The sequence below is a fragment of the Pristiophorus japonicus genome, chromosome 17 (genome assembly GCF_044704955.1).
Source record: "Pristiophorus japonicus isolate sPriJap1 chromosome 17, sPriJap1.hap1, whole genome shotgun sequence".
Lineage (NCBI taxonomy): Eukaryota > Metazoa > Chordata > Chondrichthyes > Pristiophoridae > Pristiophorus > Pristiophorus japonicus.
In genome coordinates, this window is record NC_091993.1 from 116,463,158 (window position 1) to 116,475,737 (window position 12,580).

At 45.8% G+C, this 12,580-nt stretch overlaps 1 protein-coding gene across 1 annotated transcript in view; it reads left to right on the forward strand.

Annotated features, from left to right (window-relative positions):
- The first annotated feature begins 7,751 nt into the window (after positions 1-7,751).
- The window catches only part of LOC139227994 (Krueppel-like factor 15), a 42,923-nt gene continuing 38,094 nt past the window's right edge, over positions 7,752-12,580 (forward strand). The window contains exon 1 of the mRNA XM_070859146.1: positions 7,752-7,919. The gene's annotated coding sequence lies outside the window, so the exon portion shown is untranslated. The remainder of the gene's footprint in view (positions 7,920-12,580) is intronic.

Genomic DNA, 12,580 nt, shown 5'->3' on the forward strand with positions numbered 1-12,580 from the left:
CATTCTATGCACCTGGATCATTCCAGGCCACAGCTGGGGATGGGTGTGCCATTTCTCAACATGCAACACATATCTGCATTCGGCAGGTGACTGCTGCACTATATGCCCGGAGGAATGACTATGTAAAGTTCCCCATGACCGCCCAGGCAATGCGAGACAGGGCTGTGGGCTTCTCCAGGATTGCTAGCTTCCCAAAGGTTCAGGGCTGCATTGATTGTACCCACATCGCCTTGCGAGCACCTTTAGAGGATTCCGAGATGTACAGGAACAGAAAAGGCTTCCACTCCATGAATATGCAGCCCGTGTGTGATGACATGCATTGTATCATGGCAGTTGATGCGAGATACCCTGGGAGCACCCTTGATGCGTTCATCCTACACGAGAGTGCTATATCTGTCATGTTTCAGCAGCAGCCAGAAGGGCAGAGCTGGAGACAAAGGGTACGGCCTCGCCAACTGGCTCATGACAACTCTACGCGTAACCCGGACAGAAGCTGACTGAGAATACACCATGTTGCACATTGCGATGCGCAGCATAATAGAGACGACCATTGGCATCTTGAATCAGCATTTCCGATGCCTGGACCATTCCGGAGGCTACCTTTTGTTGTGTGCCACCTTCCTCTGCAAAGATGAAAATATAAATTCTTGGAAAGGGTGCCTTTCTGTTGGGTGGGACATATACAGATGGTCACATTTATAATTGCAATTCCAGTGAATAAACGAAAATATTACTTATACTAACTACTTGCCACTTCTGTTTGCACTGGCCTTCAGACCTCAGGGTAGTCACCATTGCACAGTAATCTTCTGCATATTGGTTCCAGTGTTTCTTCATTTCTTTGGCTGAAATTTTTATGTGACCTCTGCTGGTGTCCAGCTCATGCCATCTGCCCACAATCACAGTAACTGGTCCTCCACTTCATCCTGTAAGAAATTCTTGGTCCTTGAGCCACGTTGCATATTGTATTGCAGCTCCAATTTTTCCATTGAGAATTAAAGTTCTCACACACAACTGGCTCTTTAAAAATGGCCGAATGCGGACCGGGTGCTGTACTGGGCATGCGCGCCCATAGCAGTCACGTAAAAAACTTCATCGTTTTTTCGCCGCTGGCATTAGGCTCCACCCCCCGAACCTAAAGGACGGGCTACGCGGCGCCAATTTCAAAAATTAGAACAGGGAAACTTGCTAGTTAATTTTTGGAGTAGTCGGGATCAAAAAAAATGGGCGTAACTCTTGCAAATGCCATAAAACGGCATTGGGGAAAATTGAGCCCCATGAGTTATAAATAGTAGCAATGGTGTTAGTGTTTGGTGGAACACCGGACCATGTTAATGTATTTGCCTGCTGCTGTACTGGACTGTACAGCCACCTAAGAACTCATGCTAAGAGTGGAAGCAAGTCTTCCTCGATCCCAAGGGACTGCCTATGAATGAATGAATGAACACCTCTGTAAGTCACCCATTTCCAGTCTTAAGCTTACGATTTGAAGGCGCTCTGTATCTTAAACATGATGTTACTGAGGCCTGTTTGCTAGAATTGCCGATAAGCTTTTCCCTCCATTTACCAACAGCAGGTTTTGATTTTTTTTTTGCAGCATGTTACAAACCATGTTTCCACTTTAATTTTGATGTATAGCTCCGGAACTTGAGATGAAATGTGAAAGCTGAGAATTAGAAGCAGGACAATGTAAAACAGATCCAAGTACAATTTTGCATTGATTAATCTTTTTGGAAGTAACCTTTAGATCTGCTTTCAGAAGGCAGTTAGTTGCTGTATGACTACACATTTGAAAAATATTAAAAACGGATGTATACCCCCGATCAAACCTCAGGACGCGCTCAGTGAAACCCTTTCTGTTTAGAGTGTTGCCACATTTACTCTCAGTGCACCTATCCCAATCAAGAATAACTTCAGTCTCCCCGTACCAATATAAGAAAGAACGACTTGCATTTATACAGCGCCTTTCACGACCGCTGGACGTCCCAAAGCACTTTGCATGTTACCCGTGGCTCAGTGGGTAGCATTCTCGCCTCTGAGACAGAAGGTTGTGGGTTCAAGTCCCACTTTTTGAAGTTTAGTCACTGTTGTAATGTAGAAAATGCAGCAGCCAATGGGTGCACAGCTTCCCTTTGCTTTTGCCCAGATACGGAAATTCAACATCAATTTGTGCAAAATACACAAGGCAGTATAGAGCCCCCAAAATACTCCAAGGATGTCTTCTTCTTTCCTATGGTAGTAGCAAAGCAAATCAAATATCAATATCTAAGTTGGATATCCAGACCAAAGCTTCCAGTGTAACAGCATGGATATCTTATAGGCAGCCTTCGAATTACTTCTGAGGGCAGTCGCTCGATGATATGCTCCAGGGTCTGATTCAGAGCTCTAAGGAGGTACAAACAGCACACAGAGGAGCAAGGGGAACAAATGCATTTTAGCCAGGGCACCAGGGAGAACTCCGCTGCTCTTCTTCAAAATAGTGCCATGGGATCTTTTACGTCCATTTGAGAGAGCAGACACCTCATCTGAAAGACGGCACCTTCAACAGTGCAGCATTCCCTCAGTACTGCAGTGGGAGTGTCAGCCTAGAATTGTGTGCTCACGTCTCTGGATTAGGACTGGAACCCACAACTTTCTGACTCAGAGGCAAGGGTGCTACTCACTGAGCCACTGGCTGACACAGAGTACTTTTCACATTAATGTCTTGTTAGATGATGGCTGCATACAACTTCAAATGCACCATTTTTGAGATGTTAGAATTGAAAGGATATTAAAAGTTCCCTTTTCCATATTCTTTCCCACTTTTGCTCTTGTTCCCATTTTTCCATTTCTCAATTTATCAGGTGGGCTTGCCTGCTGGTTCCAATCCTCACACAGCCCTCCCCCAATAAGCTTTTGCTTATACACTCTCTTTCGTGCTGTTAAATCTTTTACCATCCCTCAGTTGTTCCCCTGCCTCCCCTGTGTCCTTTTTGAACCTCCTTGGAGTATTTTGGGGCTCCATGCTGCCTTGTGTATTTTGCACTGGTTTCCGTTGAATTTCCATATCTGAACTTACACCAATTGCCCAATGGTTGCTCATGGTTTGCATTTAATGTTTGCCTGCTTTTTTCTTCAGATTTCAAGATTATTCAAGATTGAACATATGAACATTGATGGACAGATAAAGACCGACTGCTCCATCCATTCTACCCCACCCAATTGTGACACCTTATACACTCCACCCCACCCGAAAACATGTGATCTCCTGGGAATGGCAAAAAAAAACAGATAAAAAAACCCTAGGCCAATTTGGGGAAAAAAGTCATGGAAATTCCTCTAGGCAATTGAAACTAATCCAGGAGATCACTCTACCCCTGAATTCCTTGCCTTCTGTAAGAGGTGATCTCCGCCCCAGCCAGAAACAGGTCCAGCTCTCATTTGAAGGAATTCAGCAAATCGGCGTCCACCGCACGAGACGGCAGCTTGTTCCAGAGATCCACTATTCCCTGCGAAAAGAACCACCTCATGACATTGAACCTAGATCAGCCTTTGTACAACTGAAATTTGTGCCCCCTGGTGCTTCCTAACCTATTGAATTGAAACAAACTGTCCAACTGGAAGACAATCTCTTCCCTTCACTTTCTTATAAACCTCAACCCGATCACCACTAAGTCTACGCTTCTCTGACGTCCCAACTCTTTTGGCTTATCTTGATAACTAAGATGCTTTAAACTGGGAATTAGTCTAGTGGCCCTACTCTGCACCCTTTCCAAAGCCTCAATATCACCCACCATCATAAAAGTTTTTAGAAATAGTTTTAAAAAGTAGTTTGTGGAATTGGTCTTCGCAGCAGTGCAAAATGGGCATTAATTAATTTGCAGCCCATTTGACACTCTGCCTGATTTTCTTTCCCATTGATTTCGGTGCGTTATAAATCGGGCTGCTGATTCGTTACCATCAGTTCTGCACGACCACCCAAGACCAATTTCACTCCCATAGCAAGAACAGACTTACCGAAGGCTCAGTGGGGGCAAAATTGCCCTTTTTTATAGCTCCATTAGTGGCTCCTGAGGGCGTTAATGGGGCGCAATGAGGTTATCGCCCAGGGGAAGTGGTCGATAGCGCCTCTGGGGAAATTGCCCCGGAGGTTTGGGTGGTGTTGGGTGCCGCGCCCCGCGATTTGCGCCCCGGGCTGGAGCATGCACAGCGATGATGAACACTCGGGGATGCTCTGCGCGTATCGTGGGTGCCGTTGATGATCATTCCCTGCCTTAGCCTCCAATGACCGCAGCATTGGCCCCTCCCTTTGAGGAAGGGAAAGAGCCTGTAAAACCGGCAGCACTGCACGGGACATTGTGCAGTGCTCTGCTGCTACCGCCTCTCTCGCTCCCTTTAGCTCTCTAAGGGAAGTGGTAGCACTTGATTTAGTGCTCGACTTCCCTCTAAGAGCGCTATACAGGAAGTTCACGCTGGAATCAATTGTGTAGCCCACGGCAATACTGCAAAAGTTAGCTGCCTAAAACGTGGCCCTGTGCAATTCCTGACCCTGAATATTTAAGTCTGGTTGCCCAAAGCTGAAACATGGCTGGAACTGAAAAGACACTGAAAATATTTTACTCTTTATGAATTTCTGTGAACTAAGGCATTTGTCTCCACCTAAACATGAAACTACATTGCTTACCTGCCAATTTGAAACTAAATATTGAGACAAAGATTAAGACGAGGGTTGCAGACTTGATCCTGCAATCGCTGCAGTGCTGCCACAGAAAGTACAGATGTCTGGGTTACTTAATTCTGTCCTGAAGTCAACTACAATTTCAATTGACATTGAAGACCTCAATAATATTACAGTTATTTGTTTTGCCTCACAATCAACCCATGATTATAATCGTGTTATTTCTATTTGCAAAAAGGGTTTTTGCACTGTTTGAACAGGATGCAACTGTGACGAAAAGGGAGGAAGGCTTGCCTAAGTACTCTCGTTTTGCAAAAACAGCAGGTGTTCTTCAAATATAGCAGACACTGCCAAATTTCCCTTGGTTGCTTTTAACTTTGATTGAATGCAAAAAAATTGGGAATACGTGGAGAGTGGGCTGTGCACATAGAAAAAACAGTGGTCATGATGCGATGAAGAACTTCAGTTACATGGATAGACTGGAAAAGCTAGGGTTGTTCTCCTTAGAGCAGAGATATGATAGAGGTGTTCAAAATCATGAGAGGTCTAGACCGAGTAGATAGAGAGAGACTGTTCCTATTGATGGAAGGGTCGAGAACCAGAGGACACAGAATTAAGGTGATTGGCAGAAGAACCAAAGGCAACATGAGGGGAAGCTTTTTTATGCAGTGAGTGGTTATGATTTGAAATGCACTGCCTGAGAGGGTGGTGGAGGCAGACTCAATTGTAGCTTTCAAAAGGGAATTGGATAAGTACCTGAAGGAAAAAAAAATACAGAGCTATGGGGAAAGGGCGGGGGAGTGGGACTAGCTGAAGAACTCTTGTAGAAAGCCGGCACGGGCTTGAGGGGCTGAATAGCCTCCTTCTATGTTGTAACCGTTCTATGATAGCAAACAGTGCTAAGTCTCACTGTTTCCTTTTTTCATTGATCTGAATGCAAAAAAGAAAGTTGAGAAAAAGAAGAACTTGCATTTATGTGGCATCTTGCAAGACCACCAGATGTCCCAAAGCGCCTTTCAGCCAATCGAGTACTTTTTGAACTGTGGTCATTGTTATAGTGTAGGAAACACGGCAGCCAAATTGCGCATTGCAATGTGATAATGACTAGATAATCTGGGTTTTTTTTAAGTGATGTTGATTAAGTGATAAATATTGGCCCCAGGTCACTGGGGAGAACTCCCTGCATGTAGAGGGTGGGGGGGGGGGGGGGGGGGAGCGGTGGGGGTGGGCAGTGATGATAGAGAAAGCAGCAATCATAAGAACATAAGAAATAGGACCAGGAGTAGGCCAGTTGTCCCCTCGAGCCTGCTCTGCCTTTCAATAAGATCATGGCTGATCTTCTACTTCAACTCCACTTTCCTACACTATCCCCATAATCCCTTGATTCCCAATAGGAATCCCATGATAGAACAAACCTGCCACATCTCAGGCTCTCACAACTCTATGCTTTTATAAAAATTTGTTCACGGGATGTGGACGACGTTGGCAAGGCGTTATTGCCCATCCCAAATTGCCCTTAAGAAGGTCGTCGTGAGCCGCCTTCTTGAACTGCTGCAGTCAGTGTGGTGAAGATACTCCCACAGTGCTGACTTTGTTGTAGCAGTTTTGGTACAACTGAGTGGCTCGCTGGGCCATTTCAGAGGGTAGTTAAGAGTCAACCACATTGTTGTGGGTCAAGAGTCATATGTAGGCCAGACTGGGTAAGGGCGGCTGGTCTCCTTCCCTAAAGGACATTATTGAACCAGATGGGGGTTTTCTGATGATCCTGTACATGGTCACTATTACTGATACCTGTACTAGCTTTTAAAAAAAATTTCAGATTAAAAAAGACGTGGATTTATATAGCGCCTTTCACAACCACCAGAAATCTCAAAGCGTTTTACATCCAATGAAGTACTTTTGGAGTGTATTGTAATGTGAGAAATGTGGCAGCAAGCTCCCGCAAACAGCAATGTGATGATGACCAGATAATCTATTTTTGTTATGCTGATTCTAAGGATAAGGGGTAAGCCATTTAGGACTGAGATGAGGAGAAACTTCTTCACCCAGAGAGTGGTGAACCTGTGGAATTCTCTACAACAGAAAGTTGTTGAGGCCAATTCACTAAATATATTCAAAAAGGAGTTTGATGTAGTCCTTACTACTAGGGGGATCAAGGGGTATGGCGAGAAAGCAGGAATGGGGTACTGAAGTTGCATGTTCAGCCATGAACTCATTGAATAGCGGTGCAGGCTCGAAGGGCCGAATGGCCTACTCCTGCACCTATTTTCTATGTTTCTATGATTGAGAGAATAAATGTTGGCCAGGACACTGAGGATAACTCCCCTGCTTTTCTTCAAAATAGTGCCATGGGATCTTTTACTGCCACCTGAGAGGGCAGACAGAGCCCTCCATTTAAGGTCTCATCCAAATGTCACCTCTGACAGTGGGGCACTCCCTCAGCACTGCATTGGAGTGTCAGTCTAGATTTATGTGCTCTAGTCCCTGGAGTGGGGACTTGAACCCACAACCATCTGATTTCAGAGGCGAGAATGCTACCCACTGAGCCACAGCTGACACTGACTTATTTAATTCACTGAATGGTGGGATTTGAAGTCACACCTCTGTGACTGCTGTACATGTTGATACCTTGTAGCAATGTATTGTTACAATAGCAATGTGTTGCAACAATGTAGCAATGCATATTGTATCAGTGCATTGTAGCAGTGCATTGTAATAATGTATCAATGCATTGTAACATTGTGTCGGTGCATTGTAGCACTGTAACAGTGTATTGTAACATTGTACTAGCGCATTGTAACAATGTAGTAATGTGTTGTAACAATGTAGCAATGCATTGTAACATTGTGTCAGTACATTGTAACAATGTAACGGTGTATTGTAACAGTGTAGTAACGCAGTGTAACATTGTAGCAGTGTATTGTAACAATGTGGCAGTGCAAGGTTTGGCTGCAGGATGATTGACAGGTGACCCGGGGGGAAGGGGGCGGAGCGGGGCGAGAGCAGCAGGCGCGCCTCCTGCCCGCCGACCAATCAGCGGAGGCGCAGCCGGGCGAGCCTCCGGCACGTGAGGTGGAAGGAGCGAGCGCGTGACCGCGGGGGCAGGCAGAGCGCGCGGAGCGGAGTCACAAACCCCCCTTTCACGATCGCCCTGCAAATCCGTACAACCCCCCCGCCAAAACATCCCGGTGCATTGCGAGCAGCGGCAGCGGGGGCGCCAGATGGTCGCGGCGGCTGCATTGCATTCTCTCTGCAAATCCAGGTCAGACAATAATAGTTCAACATTTTGCTGCTGCACGCCTGATGCCGGTCCAATTGTGAAGCTGCTGCTGGCTCATTCTGGCCTTTTATTCCCCTGCAAGAGTTTGAAGATTGCTTTAATGCTGCGGGGTTTTAATTTTTTGCAAATTCCTTCAACTCCTCAGCTACACGTCATCCAGCTGCATGGCTTGGTGCTGCTCTGCTGTGTTTGCTGCTTGTAATTGTAAAGTAACTTTTATTTGCATTATCTGTAGCGATGTAGCCACAAAAAAAGAAAGTCGAGTTTTTTTGCATTTTTTTGTTTGTCTGAGTTGCCAGGTCAGAAGGAGGAAATTTGCAAACTCCCACTCCCGTGTAATTCGATCCTCTGGAAGGACAGCTGGCTTTTGCTGTGACTGACAGCTGCGCCGGCCAATAGGGAGCCCCGAAGCCGCTGCCGCCCTTCCAAATATGGAACCCTGTTGCAGCAGGCGACCAATGGGCGCGGGGCAGGGGGGCGGGCCCTGCGACTGAGTGGCTGATGCAATGTAAACCTCGAGCTGTCATACTGCAATCCAGCACTGGCCTTTCCTCACACAAGGGACTCCTGTGTTGACACACTTCCCTGTACAACCTCCAAACCAAATGCACTTTCCTTTTTAAACTTGTGACTAATTTTATTTAAAAAAAAGATATTTCTAATTGTCCTCAATCAGGACCATGTACAGCAGACACCTCACGCCGCTGGAGAAATACCACCAGCGATGTCTCCGCCAGATCCTACAAATCCCCTGGGAGGGCAGACGCACCAACGTTAGCGTCCTCGACCAGGCCAACATCCCCTGCATTGAAGCACTCACTGACCACACTCGATCAGCTCCGCTGGGTGGGCCACGCTGTCCGATTGCCAGACACGAGATTCCCAAAGCGAGCACTCTACTTGCAACTCCTTCACGGCAAACGAGCCAAAGGTGGGGCAGAGGAAACGTTTACAGGGACACCCTCAAAGCTTCCCTGTCAAAGTGCAACATCCCCACTGACACCTGGGAGTCCCTGGCCAAAGACCGCCCCAAGTGGAGGAAGTGCATCCGGGAGGGCGCTGAGCACCTCGAGGCTCGTCGCCGAGAGCATGCAGAAATCAAGCGCAGGCAGCGGAAAGAGCGTGCGGCAAACCTGTCCCACCCACCCTTTCCCTCAACGATTATCTGTCTCACGTGTGACAGGGACTGTGGTTCTCGTATTGGACTGTTCAGCCACCTAAGGACTCATTTTAAGAGTGGAAGCAAGTCTTCCTCGATTCCGAGGGACTGCCTATAATGATGATGGCTGCAATATTTAAAGTGTCATTTTATAGAGCGAGGTGGAGAGATTTTAATGAGCAAGCTTTTAAAAAAAAAACTATTTCTAATTGTTCCACAGATGCCAGTGTCAACCAGTGGCTCAGTGGGTAGCACCCTCGCCTCTGAGTCAGAGGTTGTGGGTTCAAGTCCCACACCAGAGACTCGAGCACAAAAATCTCGGCTGGCATCCCAGTGCAGTGCTGAGGGAGTGCTGCACTGTCGGAGATGCCGTCTTTCGGATGAGACGTTAAACCGAGGCCCCGTCTGCCCTCTTAGGTGGATGTAAAAGATTCCATGGCACTATTTCGAAGAAGAGCTGGGGCGTTAGCCCTGATATCCTGGCCAATATTTATACCTTAATCAACATCACAAAAACAGATTATCTGGTCATTAGCACGTTGCTGTTTGTGGGAGCTCGCTGTGCGCAATATTGGCTGCTTTCGGACATCCGCTGGTCGTGAAAAGCATAATAGAAATGCAAGTCGTCTTTCTTTCAATATTGAAAGTGTAATTTTACAGAGAGAGTTGGAGGGATTTAAATGACCAAGCTTTTTTACTATTTCTAATTGTTCTAGGACTGAAATATTTAAGTGTAATTTTATAGAGATGGAGAAACCTCTAACACAACCTTAATCAAGATTTCAGTATCACACTTAGAACAGTGTTAATAAGCCAGTGATTTTCAATGAATCCTCTTCAGCGTCATGAAATACACTCACGACCTCAGAATGTCCTTTTTGCAACAGCTGGACTCGATAGCCTTAAAAGGAGAGGCCAGAATACACAGCTGCATCTTAAAATAATACATTTTGCATGACAATGATTGTGTCCTTTTTATAAAAGAGCTATTTTCCTACTTACGGAAGTTGCTGGAACGCTACAATAGGCCTGTTAGTATCTTAAAAAGTGAGAAGCCAGTTTGATGTTCCAGCTGCTCCTTGGTGTCAAAGGTTTAAGTTATGAGGGAAGGCTGCAGAAACATAGTACATTTAGTCTTGAAGGGAGGTGTCTGTGAGGCAGGGCGATAAGTTTGTACAAGATGATTAAGACTATATCCGCAGCATATCTTAGACCACCTATTTCCACCTTTGTAACATCGCCTATCTCCGCCACTGCCTCAGCTGATCCTCTGCTGAAACCCTCATCCATGTCTTTGTTACACCTCGACTTGACTACTCCAATGCACTCCTGGCTGGCCTCCCACATTCCATCCTATGTAAAGTTGAGGTCATCCAAAACGCGGCAGCCTGTGTCCTATCTCGCACCAAGTCCCGCTCACCCATCACCCCTGTGCTCGCTGACCTACAGTGGCTCCACTTGCATTTATATAGCGCCTGTAGTGAAGTAAAACGTCCCAAGGCACTTCACAGGAGCGTAAATGTCCATGAGATAATGACCTCTGAACGGAAAATGTTCCCAATCGACAACCCCGCCCCCCCCCCCCCCAAGATGTCTGCGCTCCTCAAATTCTGACCTCTTGAGCATCCCTGATTATAAACGCTCAACCACCGGTGGTCGTGCCTTCTGTTGCCTAGGCCCCAAGCTCTGGAACTCCCTCCCTAAACCTCTCCGCTTCTCTACCTCTCTTTCCTCCTTTAAGACACTCCTTAAGCCTTTGGTCATCTGCCGTAATGTTTTAAGTGGCTCGGTGTAAAAAAATGTTTTGTGTTAATAACCCTCCTGTTAAGCGGATGTTTTACTACGTTAAAGGCGCTACAGGTATATAAATGCAAGTTGTTGTTATGGAAAAGGTAAATCCAGTATATTTAAGTTGAGAGATCAGGACACCGATTCAAACTAGCAAAATGTCAACTTAAATCTGGTACCAGGAAGTCATGTTTTACACATAGAATAGACTTCTAGTTCAAGTAGTGAGATCGCAAAACCTGGGATCAGTGAAGAAGCAATGAAATGCTGCATTGCGGGGGATTCTGGATGGATGAACTAAGCTGGACCAAATGGTCGATTCTGGTGTAATTATCTTGTGATTGACCTTTTAGATCCATCTGGGAGCTGCATATCTGAGGTTAGGAGCAGAGGTTATTGTCAGACTGGAGCTTTTGCTTTCACACTCACCTGCATGGCTGGCTGACCAGTCTAAGAGGAAGTACAGCATGTTGCTCAACGTGCTACAATCTGGACAACGTGCTACAATCTGTTTTAGTTGTCTACTTTGAGAAGTGCTTCACAAATGTTATTCTAGGAAATTGTGGTGCACAATTGTGCCAGCTTTATTGAAAAATAGAATGACGCTATAACCATGTGAACATTATTTAAATGGAGAAAGATTGCAAAGTGCTGCAGTACAGCGGGACCTGGGGGTACTTATCATGAAACATAAAATGTTAGTGTTGTGTATGGAGAAAGAGTCAGACTGAATACTGTGAGCTCAAAGTAACGTGTGACCGTAGTCTTTTATTGCAGGTCTCCAGAGTGCCTCTCCAACCTGTGAAGCCTCCTTAAATACCTGATTATGGGATCCATTGGGACTCTGGGGGATGAGCCCTCTGGTGGCTGTACAGAGTAAATACAAGTCTACATATATAACAGTTAGTATGCAGGTGCAGCAAGTGATCAGGAAGGCCAATGGAATCTTGGCCTTTATTGCAAAGGAGATGGAGTATAAAAGCAGGGAAATCTTGTTACAGTTATATAGGGTATTGGTAAGGCCACACCTGGAATACTGCGTGCAGTTTTGGTTTCCATATTTAACGAAAGGATATACTTGTTTTGGAGGCAGTTCAGGGAAGGTTCACAAGGTTGATTCCAGAGATGAAGGGGTTGACTTATGAGGAAAGGTTGAGTAGGTTGGGCCTCTACTCATTGAAGTTCAGAAGAATGAGAGGTGATCTTTTCGAAACTTATAAGAATTATGAGGGGGCTTGACAAGGTGGATGCTGAGAGGATGTTTCCGCTGATAGGGGAGTCTAGAACTAGAGGGCATGATCTTAGAATAAGGGGCCGCCCATTTAAAACAGAGATGAGGAGAAATTTCTTCTGAGGGTTGTAAATCTGTGGAATTCACTACCTCAGAGAGCTGTGGAAGCTGGGACATTGATTAAATTTAAGACAGAAATAGACAGTTTCTTAAACGATAAGGGAATAAGGGGTTATGGAGAGCGGGCAGGGAACTGGACCTGAGTCCATGATCGTATTAAATGGCGGAGCAGGCTCGAGGGGCCGTGTGGCCTACTCCTGCACCTATTTCTTATGTTCTTATGCTTAACATAATTCCTGGTGTTTGTTAAAGGAGGAATGGGAGCGAATGGATATATTCTCCCAAGAAACCATGGGGGAGAAATTGCCCCTTTTTCAGAGGTCCTTTGGCAAAAACTGGGCACAC